Source organism: Ctenopharyngodon idella, chromosome 12 (assembly GCF_019924925.1).
Source record: "Ctenopharyngodon idella isolate HZGC_01 chromosome 12, HZGC01, whole genome shotgun sequence".
NCBI classification, from domain to species: Eukaryota; Metazoa; Chordata; class Actinopteri; order Cypriniformes; family Xenocyprididae; genus Ctenopharyngodon; species Ctenopharyngodon idella.
In genome coordinates, this window is record NC_067231.1 from 18,621,500 (window position 1) to 18,640,109 (window position 18,610).

Genomic DNA, 18,610 nt, shown 5'->3' on the forward strand with positions numbered 1-18,610 from the left:
GATAATGTCAAAACATTGGAGGATGGAATGGAGGATGTTTTGAAAAATTTTCTTTTTTGCAAGAATAAAGATCAAACTGCTAGTAGGGGAAAAGATTGAGGGAAAGGATATATAGAGAGTTGTGATAGGAAGTGAAGAGAATTTGTAGCTGTCATTGGTTTGATAGAGTGTGTTGAAGTCCTGTTTTCTTATGGGGGCAGTGTCTCTTCTGTTTTCCTCCTTGTTAGACACGCTTGAGTGAAAGAAGGCTGACCCTGGGGAAAGAGAGAGAGAGAATGAGAGAAAGAGGGAGAACTCATGCTGAGCTCTACTACTGAATACACACTATGCTGGGATACAGCATGGAAACTCATTAGAGGCTCTAAATACAAGCGTGCGCGCACACACACACACACACACACACTTATATATGTGGTTTACAGGGACTCTCCATAGACGTAATGGTTTTTATACTGTACAAACTGTATATTCTATCCCCCTACACTACCCTTGACTCTAAACCTACCCATCACAGGAAAATGTCTGCATTTTTTGAATTTCAAAAAAACTACAGTTTAGTATGTTTTAGCCACTTGGTTTATGAGGACATAGGAAGTGTAAACCATGTTTACGTTGTAATACCCATGTCATTATACACATTTGTGTCCTCATAAACCATGTATACAAGAACACACACACACACACACAAGCTATTTTATGAAAGGAGTGCCATTTGTGTCCACAACATTTTATGAAGTGGACTAAATACAAAACTCTCCTATTAAATTTAATTTAAAATTCATTAAAAATAAATTAAATTAATATGAATTTATACTGAGGTATAATAAGTACTAAAATAATGTATTTTAAGACATTTCCTTTATGAAATCTAACAAATATTAGGATGCCATTAGGCTATAAGGAAATCGTCTCGGTTACGTATGTAACCCTCGTTCCCTGAAGGAGGGAACGGAGACGTACGTCAGTAGTGACCGACGAATTGGGATATCGCTAGAGAGCCCTATCAGCTTCGAGTGAACTACAACAGGCCAATGGAGTTGGCGTGCGATATTTGCATAATGCGCACCGCCCCCGCCAGGTGGTATAAATAGGGGAGCAGATGCCATCGCACTCTGTTTTTCGCTGAGGAGACAATCTAGTCCGCACTACAGCGAGGGTACAGCAACTGTGGCGACGGGACGTACGTCTCCGTTCCCTCCTTCAGGGAACGAGGGTTACATACGTAACCGAGACGTTCCCTTTCAGTCGGTCACGTTCGACGTACGTCAGTAGTGACCGACGAATTGGGATCCCAAATAAAGCGCCACAGTATGAACCCCTTCCAGTGCCCAGCGCAAGCTCTAGCCACCCGGCGCACCAGTGGGACGGGGAAGGGGGCGAGCTTACACCGAGAGAGTCTACTGCTGTTCCGACATACCCACTAAGTAAACTAGACTACACTGGGGAAGCGAACCCGTAGGGGACACTGCGGAGACCACTACCCACCCGTAGGGGGGGAATTTACGTGGAGAGTACACATATGGACTGGCCGTAGGCAGTACGCATATGGAGTCCCTGGGATGGCTCCACCTGGGTAGGGGGAGACTCATCTGACAGGTGACAGCAGAGCTGGCTCTGCTAGGGAAAGACACGGGCTTGCCGTAGGGAGTTGACCGTGGACAAATACACACATGGGACCACTCACGTGGAGGGGTCACGACATGTGGAACCCAGCCAAACGTCAACGTCGTTGACGGAGGTTTGGCTGGCATCAGACACTCCGCAATGTCCGAGCCGAAGGGGGAGGCGGAGGAACTCGACAGGGTTCGCCAAGCGGGGAACTCGACTGGAGTAAAAAGGATGCACATATCCGGCCCAGGGGGCGGGAGTGGCATTGCAAGCCAACACTAGAACGGGCTCTTCGCGTCTACCGGCTGGTGGAAGCGAGTACACGGGAAGATACCGGTTCTACATGAAGGCTATAGAATCTAGCGAACGTGTTAGGTGTCGCCCAGCCCGCAGCTCTACAGATATCTGTCAGCGAGGCGCCGTGCGCCAGCGCCCAGGAAGAGGCCACTCCTCTGGTGGAGTGGGCTCTCAACCTGAGCGGGCAAGGCACACCCTGGGACTCATACGCCAGGGCGATGGCGTCCACTATCCAGTGGGCCATCCTCTGCTTGGAGACAGCCTTTCCCTTCTGCTGGCCTCCGTAACAGACAAAGAGCTGATCTGAGGTCCTGAAGCTTCGTGTTCTGTCCACGTACAGGCGGAGAGGGCGGACGGGACAGAGCAAAGCTAGGGCTCGAAAGGGAGTGATAGGAACCTTGGGCACATATCCAGGCCGGGGTCTCAGGATAACATGAGAGTCACCGGGCCCGAATTCCAGGCACGATTTGTCAACCGAAAATGCGTGCAGGTCCCCTACCCTCTTGGGCGAGGCCAATGCAACCAGGAGGACGGTCTTTAGGGACAGTACTTTTAACTCGACTGATTGCAAAGGCTCGAAGGGACGACCCTGGAGAGATGTAAGAACCAGGGTCAGATCCCAAGAGGGTAAAGAGGGAGGCCGAGGAGGATACAGTCTCCTCGCCCCCCTCAAGAACCTGATGATCAGATCGTGCTTCCCTAGCGATTTACCATCAACTGCATAGTGATGTGCGGCTATAGCGGCAACATACACCTTGAGGGTGGAGGGAGACAGCCTTCGCTCCAGGCCCTCGTGCAGAAAGGAAAGCACGGTTCTGACCGAACATGATCGGGGGTCCTCTCGCTCTGGTTGAGAGGAACACCATTCGACGAACAGGTTCCACTTCAGCGCATAGAGGTTCCTCGTAGAAGGAGCTCTAGCGGAAGTGATAGTGTCTGCGACCGCTTGTGGGAGATCACTCAGAACCTCCGCGTCCCGTCCAGGGACCACACATGGAGTTTCCACAGGTTGGGACGCGGGTGCCCCGTCTCTGAGTCAGGAGGTCCTTCCTCAGAGGAATGGGCCAGGGAGGTGCTGTCGTGAGGAGCGTGAGGTCCGAGAACCAGGTCCGAGTGGGCCAGTATGGAGCCACTAACAAGACCTGCTCCTCGTCCTCCCTGACTTTGCACAGGAGCTGTGCGAGAAGGCTCACTGGGGGAAACGCATATTTGCGTAAGCCCCGGGGCCAGCTGATTGCCAGGGCATCCGTGCCGAGCGTGCCGCCGGTCAGGGAATAGAACAACTGGCAGTGGGCAGTCTCCGGGGAGGCAAACAGATCTATCTGTGCCTCGCCGAAGCACTGCCAGATCAGCTGGACCACCTGGGGATGGAGTCTCCATTCTCCTGGAAGCGGAGGCTGCCGTGAGAGCTCGTCGGCTGCACGGTTGAGCACGCCTGGGACGTGAATGGCACGAAGCGACCTCAGATGCTTCTGACTCCATAGCAAGAGATGGCGGGCGAGTTGCGACATACGGCGGGAGTGTAGACCACCCTGATGGTTGATGTACGCAACGGCCGCAGTGCTGTCCGAGCGGATCAGTACGTGCTTGTCTGTCAACAGCTCCTGGAAGCGGCCCAGTGCAAGATGTACTGCTAGCAACTCGAGGCAATTGATATGCCAATGCAGCTGGGGCCCCGTCCACAGACCCGATGCTGCATGCCCGTTGTACGTGGCTCCCCACCCCGTGGAGGAGGCATTTGTGTGGACCACAGCATGCCTGGACACTTGTTCAAGGGGAACTCCCGCCCGCAGGAACGAAGGGTCCGACCACTTGGTGAGGGTGCGACGGCAGTTCGGTGTCACGGGGACAGGGAACGTACCGCGCTGCCACGCCCATCTCGGGACCCGGCTGCGGAGCCAGTGTTGAAGCGGCCTCATATGAAGCAATCCGAGCGGCGTGACTGCGGCTGCGGATGCCATATGCCCCAGGAGCCTCTGAAAGAGTTTCAGTGGGGCCGCTGTCCTGCACTTGAGCGTAGAGATCCTCTGCCCGGGGGAGAGTTTGCTCTTGTCCCAGTTGACCCGAAGACCCAACCGACTGAGGTGAGCTAACACCATGTCCCTGTGTTCGCACAACTGCTCCCGCGAGCTGGCCAGGATGAGCCAGTCGTCGAGGTAGTTGAGGATGCGAATGCCCTGTTCCTTGAGGGGAACAATGGCCGCCTCCGCAACCTTCGTGAAGACGCGGGGCGACAGGGCCAGCCCGAAGGGTAGGACTTTGTACTGATATGCCCGACCCTCGAACGCAAACCGCAGGAAGGGTCTGTGACGAGGCAGAATCGAGACATGAAAGTACACGTCCTTCAGGTCGATCGCTGCAAACCAATCCTGGGGACGGACGCATTCGAAAATGCGCTTCTGCGTTAGCATCTTGAACGGCAGCCTGTGAAGGGACCGGTTCAGGACACGCAGATCCAGGATTGGCCGTAGCCCACCGCCCTTCTTTGGTACAATGAAGTAGGGGCTGTAGAACCCTGACTTCATATCAGACACCGAGCCAGTGGGACCAAAGGCACCACAGATGCACCGGGGGTGGGGCAGCGAAGGAGAGTGCTGGAACGGCCCGAAGTGGGGTCAGACTCTGCGAGGTGACAGTGTGAATGGGAGACGGCTGGGGGGCGGCCTCGACCATCACACTGGGACCTGCTGGCGAAGTGAGAGTGGGCTGCGAGTGGCAAGGCGGGGCCTCGCGCACTGACAGCCGCAGTCTCTTGTGAACTGGAGGATTGGGAAACTGCTCTTTTTTTGATGAAGTGGGTACCGCTGGACTCCGGAGAGCCAGCGGCGGGACAGACAAATTCACAAATTCCCCCCGGCCCTCCTCCGGGGGTGGGAGAGACGATGGAGTCCTCTCCCGAAGAGCAGGAACCTTCCCCTCTAGGTCGCCCGTCTCAGGGTTGCGTCTTCCTCGACCTGTTGCCACCTGGCTTGGCCTGAGCGGGCTGGGCGCCGCGTCCGCGACCGGCACCCTGCTGTTTGGCTGGTGTTGGCTGCTGCTTTGCAGTCTTAGCAGGGGCGGAGGACGACGCAGGCGGGCACCCTCGGCGACGAGCGGGCTGAGGCTGTGCGGCCGGCGGCGGGGTGGAGGCAGCAGCGGACCACCAGGGCAGGACGTGTTTAATAACCTCAGCCTGCTTCTGGGCGGCAGAGAACTGCTGGGCGAAGCTCTCTACCGCGTCGCCGAAAAGGCCGACCTGTGATATGGGGGAGTCCAGGAACCAATATTTGTCGGTATCCCTCATATCAGCAAGGGTCAGCCACAGGTGGCGTTGCTGGACCACAAGCGTGGCCATCGCCTGACCAACAGAACGTGCTGTCACCTTAGTCGCCCGGAGGGCGAGGTCCATGGTGGCACGCAGCTCCCCAAGCAGCTGCTGGTCAAGACCTCCCTGGGGCATTTCCATCAACGCTTTTGCCTGATGAACTTGCAAAAGGGCCATGGCATGCAGGGCGGAGGCAGCCTGTCCGCAGGCTCTGTAAGCTTTCTCTGTCAAGCCTGACGAGAATTTACAGGCCCGGGATGGGAGACGCGGCTCACCGCGCCAGCCGGAGGCCGTTGGACACAGTTGCATCGCAACAGACCTCTCAACTGGGGGAATCCGCGTATATCCCCTAGCCTCCCCGCCATCCAGGTTGGTGAAGGCGGACGAGGGACCAGGTCTCGCACGAATGCTATAGGGCGTCCGCCAGGACCTGGTCACCTCATCATGCACCTCCGGGAAGAATGGCATCGGGGCGGGGCGCTGGGGACGTCTGTGAAGCTCTTTTAGGAGGGGAAAATTCAGCTCTCTTGTGCTGAAGCACACAGGGAGTGTCACGATGTGTTCGGGTACACCACTCCCCGAACACAACGGAGGAACCGGCCCAAATCGCAACAGACAACAGCTGGGAATTTGGAAATTCTATGCTGTAAAAACAGCAGTTGAGAGCTTAAGCTCAGGCTCCTCGGGAAGCTCACGACCTCTCTGAAGTGCCGTCACACCAACACAAGAAGTAATTTTCCTTTCTTCCTTGGCTTGAAGAATTCACTCTAGAAGTCTGAAAGCTGGAACACAACTAGATGGCTCCGAAGCGAAAGACAGAGTGCGATGGCATCTGCTCCCCTATTTATACCACCTGGAGGGGGCAGTGCGCATTATGCAAATATCGCACGCCAACTCCATTGGCCTGTTGTAGTTCACTCTAAGCTGATAGGGCTCTCTAGCGATATCCCAATTCGTCGGTCACTACTGACGTACGTCAAACGTGACCGACTGAAAGGGAAATCCAGACTCCAGGTCAGGTTAGCTCAGAATAATAATAAGATGATTAATGACCATAATCTATCACAACATCTTTTTACAATGACGTATATGCCAATTACATAAATATTTTTTTAAAAAGTACACTTTTTAAAAATCTTTTACACTTCTTTAGCCTAAAAGTATAGTCATTTTAAAGGGTTAGTTCATCCCAAAATGAAAATTCTGTCGTCAAGTACTCACTCGTAAGACTTTCGTTCATCTTCGGAACACAAATGAAGATCTTTTTGATGACAGAAAGCTGTCAGATTTCCTTCCATAGACTGCCTTTGCAATTGACACTTTGATGTGAAAGTGTCCGTCCGTTGCAAAGGCAGTCTATGGAAGAAAATCTGACACCGTTCTGTCATCAAAAATATCTTAATTTGTGTTCCGAAGATGAACAAAGGTCTTACGGGTGTGGAACAACATAAGGGTGAGTAATTAATGACAGAATTTTTATTTTGGGGTGAACTAACCCTTTAAATGACATAATAAAGACTTAATTTGAGTTTTCACTCTTACTTAACATTGATAAATTGACTCAACTTTTTTTTAATGCTTGACAAGATTTCATTCAACCATAACATGTCCACCCCATAACATAAAATAGTAAAAAATTATTATAACTATTTACAGAAAAGTCATACTGTTTACTCCTGGATGCTAATGATAGGAGGCCATAACTTTGATAAAAGAAAAAGCTGCAGTCATTTTAGTTTAAAATGATATATTATTCATAATTTAGCTTTAGATGACATTATTTGACTGATGTTTCAAATACATACATTTATGTAAACTTTCCAAAATGGAAAAAGCCTCTGTTTCATAGAATGACTTACATTCACACTGTTCTTGACTATTTTTTAATATATAGTAGATAGGTATGTAAATTTGGATGTGGGGAGTGAGTCTCCATCCATGTATTTGCACAATAACACTCGTTTGTAAGCTACTTCTTTGTCTTGCTAGCATGCACAGTAACAAACACACTCGCACACAATCAGACATTTTAACATTCTCCCTCAGGTGACTATGTAACAGGTCTTCTATGCATCTGTCACGGCTGTGAGCTGATTTACTGATGTACATTTGCTGTGGCTAATGTTTGAAACTGCAGTCCCATGTCGAGCAAGGAGACTCAGAGGTGTTCAGACAGTCTGGCACGGTGGAAAAGGTGGTCAAACATGCGTGAAACGATGCTCAGGAGAGTCCGGTGCACAAACATGACCGCTTACAGACTTGGAACCTCACAGCTGGGGCTGTATCCCACTCACTCTGCTCAAATGCACTGCAGTATACTACAAAGAATTATATTTCAAAGGGTATTTATGATCACTCTTGAGAAACACTGCTGAGATCTCAATTTTTTATATTCTGATGTAAAAATAGTAAAAAAAAAAAAAAAAATCTACCACAAGAAAATCACAATGCTAAAACTGCATTACATGACAAAATTCTGTGGATAATTTTGTAGATAAAAATTGCATATATTTATTAAAGCCTATTTGTGAAAATATGGGCACTTAATGAAATTATACTAGACACATACAAAAAAAAAAAAAAAAAAAAAGACAAAAGAAACCATGCTGAACTGAAAGTCATAGAGTTCCCACTAGTGGTGAAATTCAGTACAGTACAAATGAAGGACAAGGGAGGAATTTTAAATTTATTCCTTCTTGCCAAAATCTTGGCTGTATTAAGGAGAAATATCCAGCATAGACTCTCAATGTTGCACAATGTTCTGTGTCTATCAATAGGTATATCTGAGGGCCATATAAACTAAAATGATGTAATGTAATAGAGTCACATAAAAATACAAGGGTCATTCATTGTCTATGAATAATGACCAGGATGGCTGTGGCTGGTTTAGGTGAAATTGAAGACAGATGTTCTTGTGAAAACATTTCTTGGGTGGTGTAATTTAGGTCACCCTAGACGAAGGTGGGGTGGGGTGCGGGGTCAGTAAAAACAAAAGTCACAGTGAGCATGATCATGCTGTATACTTTCCAGCACCTTGCTGTTCCTGAAGCTTTATAACATAGCGAATAAATCTATTACCCAATGCTTAAGCCAGAATGCTTATGAAATTGTCTATAACAGACACTTTTGGGTTCAAATGCCTGTAACAAAACAGTGAAAGCCCACACAGGGACACACTGAACATATGTTCCTGGTGACCTATGTTAACAAACTATAATGAAAGTATGTCACTGAAAATGACAACAACAATCCATCTAGTTAATCTATCCAATTATCTAATTAGCATCTGTCCCTGCTTTGCTTGTGGTAAGCAGTGCTGACTGATCTCTCCTGAGAATCAATAAATGTGTTAAACATCACATTAAACATACATTTCAACACCTACTCATCTGGAACTTATAACAGTGCTGTTCTCAGAAATGACCCCACATGCACTTAAAGATAATTTATTTACACCGTACTTAAAGAACCTCACCCTATATAATATGTCACACAAATTATAACAACGTTCTATATAATTAACACAGTGGTCCAATTAAATTAAAATACTGTGTACATGAATAATATAATATAATATAATATAATATAAAATAAAATAATATAATATAATATAATATAATATAATATAATATAATATAATATAATATAATATAATATAAAATAATATAATATAATATAATATAATATAATATAATATAAATAAAACGTAAAAAAAAAAAACTTTTGTGGCCTAGTAAAAACTGTAAAAACATTACAGTAATAATAAAACTGAAGTCATGAGGTCATTTTCAATGTAAAATCAATAACCAAGACATAAGACGACGAGAAAGCAAGTCTGCGGTGTTATATGAGTCATGAAAGAAGCTTGCTGAATGCCACAGCAGACCAATCAGAATCAAGACTTTCAAAGAATTGCATAATAATATAATATAATATAATATAATATAATATAATATAATATAATATAATATAATAGATATATAATTAGATAATTTAATGATTACATGTTTAATTTAATAATAATATAATAATATGAGATATATTATGAAAAATGATGAATTCTGATAATATATAAATATATAATTCTGATCTACACTATTTGTATAAATGTGGATCAGAAATTTAGAGGAAAACTTTTTCTTTGCATTACCACTATTAACCACAAGAGGACGGCATTTACATGCAGTTAATGAGAGAAGCTTTCAGTGGCTTGTTAATACAACTTAACATGAACTTGCTAGAAACACATTAAACAGGTTAACAACCACTGACCAGTAACAGAAATGATGAAGAAAAACAGCTTATGTGCTTACTACTTTACTTAAGTCATCAAATTACCACTTCACAACTGATCCAAATAGTCATAAAGTGCTTCCACACACACAAACAGTCTAAATAAATAAATAAATCACGCTGTGTTTACAAGAATGATTTCTGTGATCATTTATTTTCCCTCTTATAAAGCCCTCTGCTTTTTAGATTTGGTCTTCTCTTAAAGTAAGTGGCTGTTGTTCAATAGCTCTCAGACAATGAAACATGACACTCCTGAGGTCTCATGATAGTCTGCAGAGTGCATTTTGTTTGGCACATAAAAGCAGGACATCAAATGGAATACGCAAAGAGAAAGAACGCAGCCTGTTCGCTGCACACCGCATATCAATACTCATTAAAGGAAACCCATATACGTGTTGCCACACACGCAAATGAAATCATGTACATAACTCTATGAATAAAAGTATCATGTTTTCGGTGCTCTCCGATTGCTATACAACATGATGATTTACATACTACACATGGTTTGGCCTTCCATATTTAGAACTCAAAGTCGTTCTAAAGGGTGCATGAAGCTTATTGCTCTTCATAATAGATTTAGCATTGGCAGAAACAGTTCAACTCTCAGATTTCCAAAGATCATGTGATCCATTACAACACACAATGTACAATGTACACAGACTCCCAATTGCCACTAATTGAGCATATTCAATGTGAAAGTCCTTGAAGATTTGGTTTAAATAGATCCTGATAGTTACAACTACCATTGCTAGCTATACAACTGATTCTGCAAGACCTCAGGTCTCATAAAAAAAGGCCTTTTCCTGAAACATTACACATGAAACTCAACACGCTACATGTTCGCCTGCTGCGGCTTTCAGAGAGCAGTCCAGAGAGACCTACATTGAGCGCATACTCTCTTGAAGCAAGCCAAACCTCCTGCTATTTGTTACTCCCTACACTATTCCATCTGGCTTACCTCAGTATAGCATAACTTGCATCTAAAACCCATTTCATTTGTTAGAAGAAATCAAACTTTTTTCTGTAGGTCCAAATCTCTCACAATGCTATCTGTAGTGTATCTACTATCGAGAAATATAAGTCAGTCCGCTTCCCACATCTATGCTTCAGTACAGTTCCCACACCTTGGCTACTGGAATTCCCAAACAGCATCTAACGTAAATGTTACATTCTGAAAGTTCCGGAGAAGCCTGGCACAAAGCAGCAGAGCAATGCAAAGCAGCAACGCACTTGATTGAAAGGCTTCCGAGAATTCTCTGGCTGTGTGAAGCCCCGTACAGGAGATTCATAATGGATTTAGCAGGACAGGTACACAAAGCTCTTGTGGCCACAGACCGGAGCTGTGCAGAGTTCACTGTTGACATCTGGAATGTCTTTCCTCCCTTGCTTTTCCTTTTGATTGAGGAGTGAGTCACATCAACAATCGCTTGTTTCTGTGGCTTCAATAGCACTTGGAATATTTAAATATTCTCTGATAAAAAGCTAAAAAAAAATGGTGCCAAAGGATTGGTCAAATATTAACACAATATTAACACAACACATTGACAATCAGAAACCTCAGCAGTTATCCTTATATAAACATTATTCTTTTACCTCACTGAGTCACTGTTTAAATAGAAAGTCTGACTTTGTCCATCATGGACAAAGTACATCAAATGCTAAGCAGAACCTCTGGAAACCATCCTCGTATGACTAAGGCAATTATCAGGAACTTGCAGATGTTCCTTATTGACTCTCATAACAGAGACATTAAAGACCGTGAAAAACAAATCATGAGTAATGTGCCTTTCAAAAGGACAAGTTTTAAATTAAATCAACCAATTTACCAAAAAAGGAACTTAAGGTCTGAAAACACATGCTGCTCGGAAATCAGGTGCCTATAAAAATATAGCATGTAAATCTGTCTCTACAAAAATGAGTGCGAATTCACAAGAGTGTGAACACAAAAGAGTATAAAAATAGGACTGAGGGCTAAGTTTAGGGTGTTTGTTCACGTGTTTGCGTATGTGTGAGTCTGCATGTCATGTAAAATGGAGCACGCCTGGTGTCATAGGAGGTGTTTTCCACGGCTGTTCCCTTTTGGCTTGTTGAGTATGTGGAGGCCTGATCCTGAGAACTCTCTGGAGAGCAGTTTGGACCTCGTTTTCAAAGCCCCGAGCTGCACAGCAGGAAGTCCTGCCCTTGGATGTTTGGGACAGGACAGGATCCACAGGAAGGTATTCCATGAAAATGCCACGCAGGAGTCTCGGCTCTGCAATTGCAAACTCTGAGACAGCTCCTTGAGAATGTGAAGTGAAGCTTACAGAAAACAATGCTGGTCTGGGACAGCATTACTCTGTTTATAAATCTAGTAAGCTTCCTACTTAGGCAGCATTTTAAGGCAACACAGACACACTCTCCAAGTTAGTTCCAAAAGGACATCTTAATTATGCCAATATATCAATTTTAGCCAAATTTCTCTTCTTTTATGTTTTATGGCAGTTGGTAAACCAATCTTAGCTGAATTCCAAGGCATCATGGACCTTAGATGTAGCCCAAATCTGATTTTTTTTGCTCATATATAACTCAGATCTGTTTTTGTCATGACAGTCTGAATAGCACAAACCACATGGAATCTGATCTTTTCAATTCTGATTGGGACCACTTCCATATGTGGTCCAAAATCCAATACAGGTCAGATGTTTTGTAATGCGACCTCAGTCTGAACAGTCATATTGGAATTCATGCGACTTTTACTTCACTCAGTCCAGAGCAAAATTCGTCACAATTGTGCGCTCATGGTAGTCACTTCAAAGATTTACCCAAAATTACCAAGAGAGTTGCAAAAAGGTAGTCAGTGGAAGGACGTGTCAGTATTATAGTGACAGCTCTAAATACAAGCAAAACATGAGTGCTCATATCATAAATACTTAAAAACTCTGATGCTCTCTTTTTTTGCATCCTCGTCTTTGATTTTTATATTGCCTACGCATAAATTTGCTGGCTTCCGTGGGAGATCACAGTATAAATTAAGACATAATCACTTAGTTTAATGTCCTTGGTGTTTACTTCCGTATGGCAGCATGCTGCGTGACATCTTTTTATCATTCTTTTGCGCATGTGGGTCAGTTCAGGACCATGATCTGTTCACACTGGAATCCGATATTGGCCACATTTAAAACAACAATGTGTTTTTAAATATCTAAAACAACAAACGCCCCAAGTGAAGCACCAGTGTAGAGGTCTTCACGGGTCCACTTGGATCCGAAAACCCGAGGTCTGACCCAAGACTCGAGCGAGTTCGGGTCCAAAACTTTGACGAGTGCCTCGGACACGGGTCGGGTTCGGTATTAGTAGCCTCAGATCTCGAGTAATTTAAAATAAATGTGCTTTTTCCGAATGGACCCGAGAAGACCCGAATTCTTTTAAACTATGTCAGGCATTTAACAAAATTTTGTTATTTAAAACTAAAAACTAATTATATGACAATGTTACCTCACTTTTTCTAAGTTCTCTTTGAATCCAAGCTTCTGCATGCCGTTTCAATGACTGCCGTCAGCACAGATTAAAATAAACTGTAATCACTTCAGTAAAATCACTAAAATAAAATGACAGCACTTCAGCGCTTGCGCGTTCATGTCAAGTGCATTTTTCAGAAACGCACATAGAAAAGGAACAAGCGTTTGTAACCTTGCACACAGAAATCCATCTTATAGCTATTAGATCCATCAGGAAAAGCCACTCGCTTCATTACGCTGCGTGTTCATACAGGGCTTTTCTTTTTTTGTGTGTGCAGAAGCCCTTCGCCAGAGTTGAGGTAGCCTAAATAGCGTTGCAGATAACACTAGCAAACCCAAATCCACTGGTCACAATTGAAAGCTGAACTCAGAAATAACTTGTAATAAACAATTGGGCAAGCAATAATATAAAGTAAAGGAGAAGCAGCCACCAGGATTTTTCCTGGCTGACTGCGGGGCTGCAGGCTGTACATACGTCAATGCCATTTACGTTCGGGTCTAGACGGGTTTGAAAATAAATGCCATTGTGTCGGGTCGTAGGACTTGGGTCTAATTTCATCTGGTCTGTCTCGGGTCGGGTTTTTCTTTAAAAAAAAAAAATATTTATGCACGTCGGGTTCGGGTAAGAAGTGATTCGGGTTGATTCGGGTCAGGTACAGATTTTAAGACCTCTACACCGGTGCTACACTCGGAGGAGGTGGATATTGTAAGCATTGATGCTGGAGAGGTTGAGGATTTGCCACCTCACTCTCCAGAATACGAGGAGCTGGTAGAGATTGTGACTCGCACTGTTGCCAGATTAAATATTGACTGTCCAGCTGAGAAGCAGGACGTTCGTACTAAAAGCAAGCTAGATGAACGCTACCTGCCATTTGCGGTCACAACCTTCTTGTCGGGGCTTGCCGTTTTTTCCCGATCCCCACACCATCGTGGAGAAGACCAGTCTCTTATTCAGTGTATAGTGTACAAACATCCCAATATTCATCGGTATTAGGCTATAAAGAGCACGGATATGGGACAATGCCTAAGGTGGAAGAGATTCTAGCTAGTTATCTCTCCCCTCAATCTACATTGTCCCTAAAAGCTCCGACATTACCCACCAAACCGGTCAGAACAACTTCGGCTTTGGTGGGTAAAGCTTATTCAGCAGATGGTCAGGCTGCAGCATGCTGCATACAATGCCACTGCTGCAAGCCTACCAGGCTGATCTGTTAGGAGAGCTGGATGAGGGTGGGGGTTTTGCTGGTTGTCGCCACAACTTTTTTTCTGTGGAAATGATTCACTTTTGATTGAGCACCATAGAACGGGAACTAACATAACTATGAATGACCATTTCATGAAACAGTCACTACAGCCAAAGTTCATCCTCTCAACTTTCTCTTAAAAAACTGGAATGAGGGAAGAGGACACAACTGGTTAAAGATATTGTTCGATTGAATAACATCCTTCAAAAATGACTCCAAATTCACTTTACCAAGGTAGTAGCTTGTAATGAGTCTGATTTTTTGTTCCATCTCTCTGCAGCTTTCTCATCTACAGAAAGGAAAAAATCAACCAAAGGATTGTTTAAAATAAACGCTTGTATTAGTGCAGTACAGTTATACTAGCAGTAGATTAATATTTGTACATAAACAGCAAACTCCTAAAGAGCTGTATTCTCAACATGGACATCATGTTCAATGTCCGCGTTTAGAATGTGCCATGCCGAGTCACTGCAAAAGAGACGGTCAAACACGTCCGTCTAGCCTAGCGCATGTTAACATAGAAAAACAAAACAAGGCAGTGTCATGTCTACTGTTCCTCAAAATTGGTAAAAGATCAAACGATCATACTCTGTGTAATCTTCTCTGTACAGCAAGAGGAGGTAGCTTTCTGTCAAGCATTAATTCCTACCAGTTATATAGTACTTTGTGACGTCACACTGCTCCTGCATCATGCACTGTCAAATAGTTCTGAAAAAAAGACCGTTGCCCGTATCCAGGCAACCGATCTGTTACAAGCAGGTGCTACTTTCATACTTTACACATGCTGATGTGTAGAGAAAACAGTTTTGCAGTTTACTGCAATTTGTTATTCTAGTTATTTAAATACTGTGAATTCATATATACTACCAGTTAGGGCTAGGTAAAAAATCGATTCTCATTTTTACGAACCGATATCGATTCATAAATCCCAAGATTCAATTAGTCTAGTCTGTTTTCAGTTGATGAATGAACAGAACATCTAGCCCACCTCCCATCCAATAAATCGCAATAATCTTTGTGCTTTGCTACTTTTGATGATATGAAGCAAAGATTTCAAATGACGTCCATCTTATTATGAGATTCAAAAAATAAATACCGTTTTGCCGCTGTTTAATGTGGCGTGACAGATCGCTGTAGCGCCTCAGTTAAACAGAAGCGGCAGCATGGAGCGCATGTGAACATCCTCTCCTCAGCTTTAATACCAGTTACAGCGTGAAATAAACATGACTAAACATCTGCAGGTATGTTAAAAGATACAGTACAACTTACCGAAATCCGTATCATGTCTGGTGTAATAGCTCAATCAGTGTTTCAACCTCAGAAAAATGTCAATAAAACAGCTTGTAAACAATGTCACATAACGTCACATTTACCTCAGAAAAACATATTCAGTGACCATAAACTCATTAGTCAGCTAGAAAAATGAACTCTAGAAAGTCAGCGTTCTGATAAATATAGCTATGCACGATTACATATTAATTATAATTTTTTAATGTTCTTCAATATTTAATGCATGTTTGAATAGCCTAAATCAGTTATGACAGCTACAATTTAAATGTTTATATTTCAAAAAAATGAATTGGAGTAGAAATATGATTATGTAATTCTAAACTTTAGTTATTATAAAAAACAACATTTAGTGTAATTTAAGTGTTTGTATATAAATAAGTTAATTATAAATAGCCTAAGTTAATTTTAACAATATTATAGTAATGTAGTACCAACTGACTCCCATGTGTAGTTTACGGCATTAGTTGAGAGATTTTTTTTCCTCTAGAAAATTTGCCATGTAGCCTATTGTATCTGATATACTACATCCAAAATAATCGATATCAAATCGAATCGAAATCGCAATCGAAACGAATCGCAAGTATGTGAATAGAAATCGAATCGAATCGTAAAAATTGTGTCAATACTCAGCCCTACTACCAGTGGTGGACGAAGTACACACAAATCAAGTACTTCAGTAAAAGTAAAGTACAAATAAGTTACCTAGAATATTACTCCAGTAAAAGTATTAAGTAGTTCTTTTTGATTTAATCGAAAGTACAAAAGTACTTGATTGTAATGTAGGCTACTTAACTACATAAAAAAAAAAGCTAACAGTTTTTAGGCTGTATAATTTGAAATTGCTACGGCTACGGGGAACCCGGCATCTTGCATGGGCAATTATTTGCGTTATTTTAATGTTATGTTTAGTGAAAAACCCACCTTAAAACCACATTCAGTCATTATACAATGGGTTAAACATCAGCTCGCCCTTTTACAGCAGATTTAGTTCACAAACAACTGACTATCGTGACCTTAATATTATTCTCATTTACATAAATGCTAAAATTCGGCATTAGTAACTTACTTTTCGAGCCATCAGTCGCGCGCGTACTCAAGCTCCGAGGATATCCCATTCTGGTTTATTTTGAGTCAGACTTGTGAATTCAGCGAATTGTTAACTGGAGACTCGCTATGAATTTGAATCAGTGAGTTTTCTGGAGCACAAATCGGATTGGTACAATTCGCGAATGAATCGTTCAGTGTGATTTGCGAATCGTTGATTGAAAAGAATCAGCTCGTTCACGAATCGGACACTGTTATCGCCTCTCGAAGCACGTGACGATTTCTTTAGTTCAAATGAACGAGGAAGGAACAACATGTTTTTTTTTGTTTGTTTTTTGTTTTTTTGTTTTTAAATATAGTGGAGTAAAAGTATGATATTTTGGAATGTAGTGAAATATGTAAAAGTTTCCCAAAATAAAGATATTGTAAAAATACTACGTTAATATATTTTTAATCAATTATTTGCATGGAATTTAACAAAAACATGTATTGTTCATAAAGCAAACAATGAGGTGAGTAACTTGTCTGTATGCTGTTTGTAAATAGCAAATTAATATTATTGATGTAGGCTATACAACAGAATATTAAAATAACTTTGCAAAATTCTTTATTACCACTTATTTCAGAGGTTATTTCAAATGCACCTCTTTGATAAAATGTATTTACTCCAATAATTGCACATTTCACTCGTATAAGTTTTTTCAAACTTATCAATGCCCTTCAAATCTCTGCTCGAAAGACATAGCATAAAAATGTATGTACTAGATAATCACTGTATAATGAAAGAACATATAAAGAAAGAAAAAACTTGTATGGTGATTATTATTGAACGTGATTTTAAGCATTGTCTTTATCAACCACTAGAGGGCAGCACGATTTAGTTTTTCCTTCAACTCACAACAGACTTCGTGTCAAGTGTCATCAGAAAAAATTAAATCACTGCGTCAGACTAGGTAATTTTTCTCAATTTTTTTTTTGAAAAAAAAAAAACAGTGGAATCAATTAACTGCAAAAAAATATATTATATTTAAAAAACTGCATTTGGAAAACATTCTGGTAAAAATAGAAATGTTTTTGCAAGTATTTTAAGGAGAATGTATTTCAAACTTTACTGTCAATCATTTCACTTGATGGTCATCTCAGTTCAAACAAAAGTTCAGCACCACATGTGTGTGTGTTTTGGTTGTGTGTGAGAGTGTGTCTCACAGCTTGGCGGAAGCAGTAAATGAAGTGTTCAGCAGCAGGGTCTGAATCTCTTCTGTTCCCCCACAGCTCTCTGACCCAAATCTGGCCTGGGCCGGTGCTCCGTTAGGACTCTCTTTCATCCTTCTTATTCTCTCTGGTGTCATGAAGATGGATCAAATGAAAACACAAAAACACCCTCTTTGCCCCCAACCTGCCCCGGCCGACTGACGGCAACAGGTTTAAGCATGGAGCGGTGACTACTTCAAGACTCAAAATGTGCGTGGACTGACACACACACACACACACACACACAGAAAAAAACGCAAAACTCTCACACAGATGGCCCGTCTAAACGCAAATGCTGTCTAACCCCAGACCCCTGTGGTCATGGTAGGGACCAGATTGCCAGTAAAGAGGTGGATGCTTCATGGCTCAGCTATTTGCTGGGTAAAGGGAAAGGATTGCAGTCTTACCTCAGACCTTTAAAACATTACGTTGCTTTAGTTGGGGTGAAGGCTGTGCTATTCACAAATGTCAGGATCACACAAAGGACAAAGCAAAGCAACAATAAACATAACCACAGACCACAGTTCTTAGAAATGCAACTAAACATGTTTGTTTTCCATCACTTGTTATACAGGCCGCGTAGAGAGAGAAAACTCGAGATTCCAACCTCAACCACATTGAAATGTCAAGTGAAATCTGTTAAATACAGTGCTTGCCAGAGCAAACACATGGCTAGAATACAGGAGAAATGACTTCATATTTGGATCATACACTGCTTGCATGATTGCAAACAATATGTAATATGGATGGCAGGGATTGTTTATCAGTGATCATTTATATGA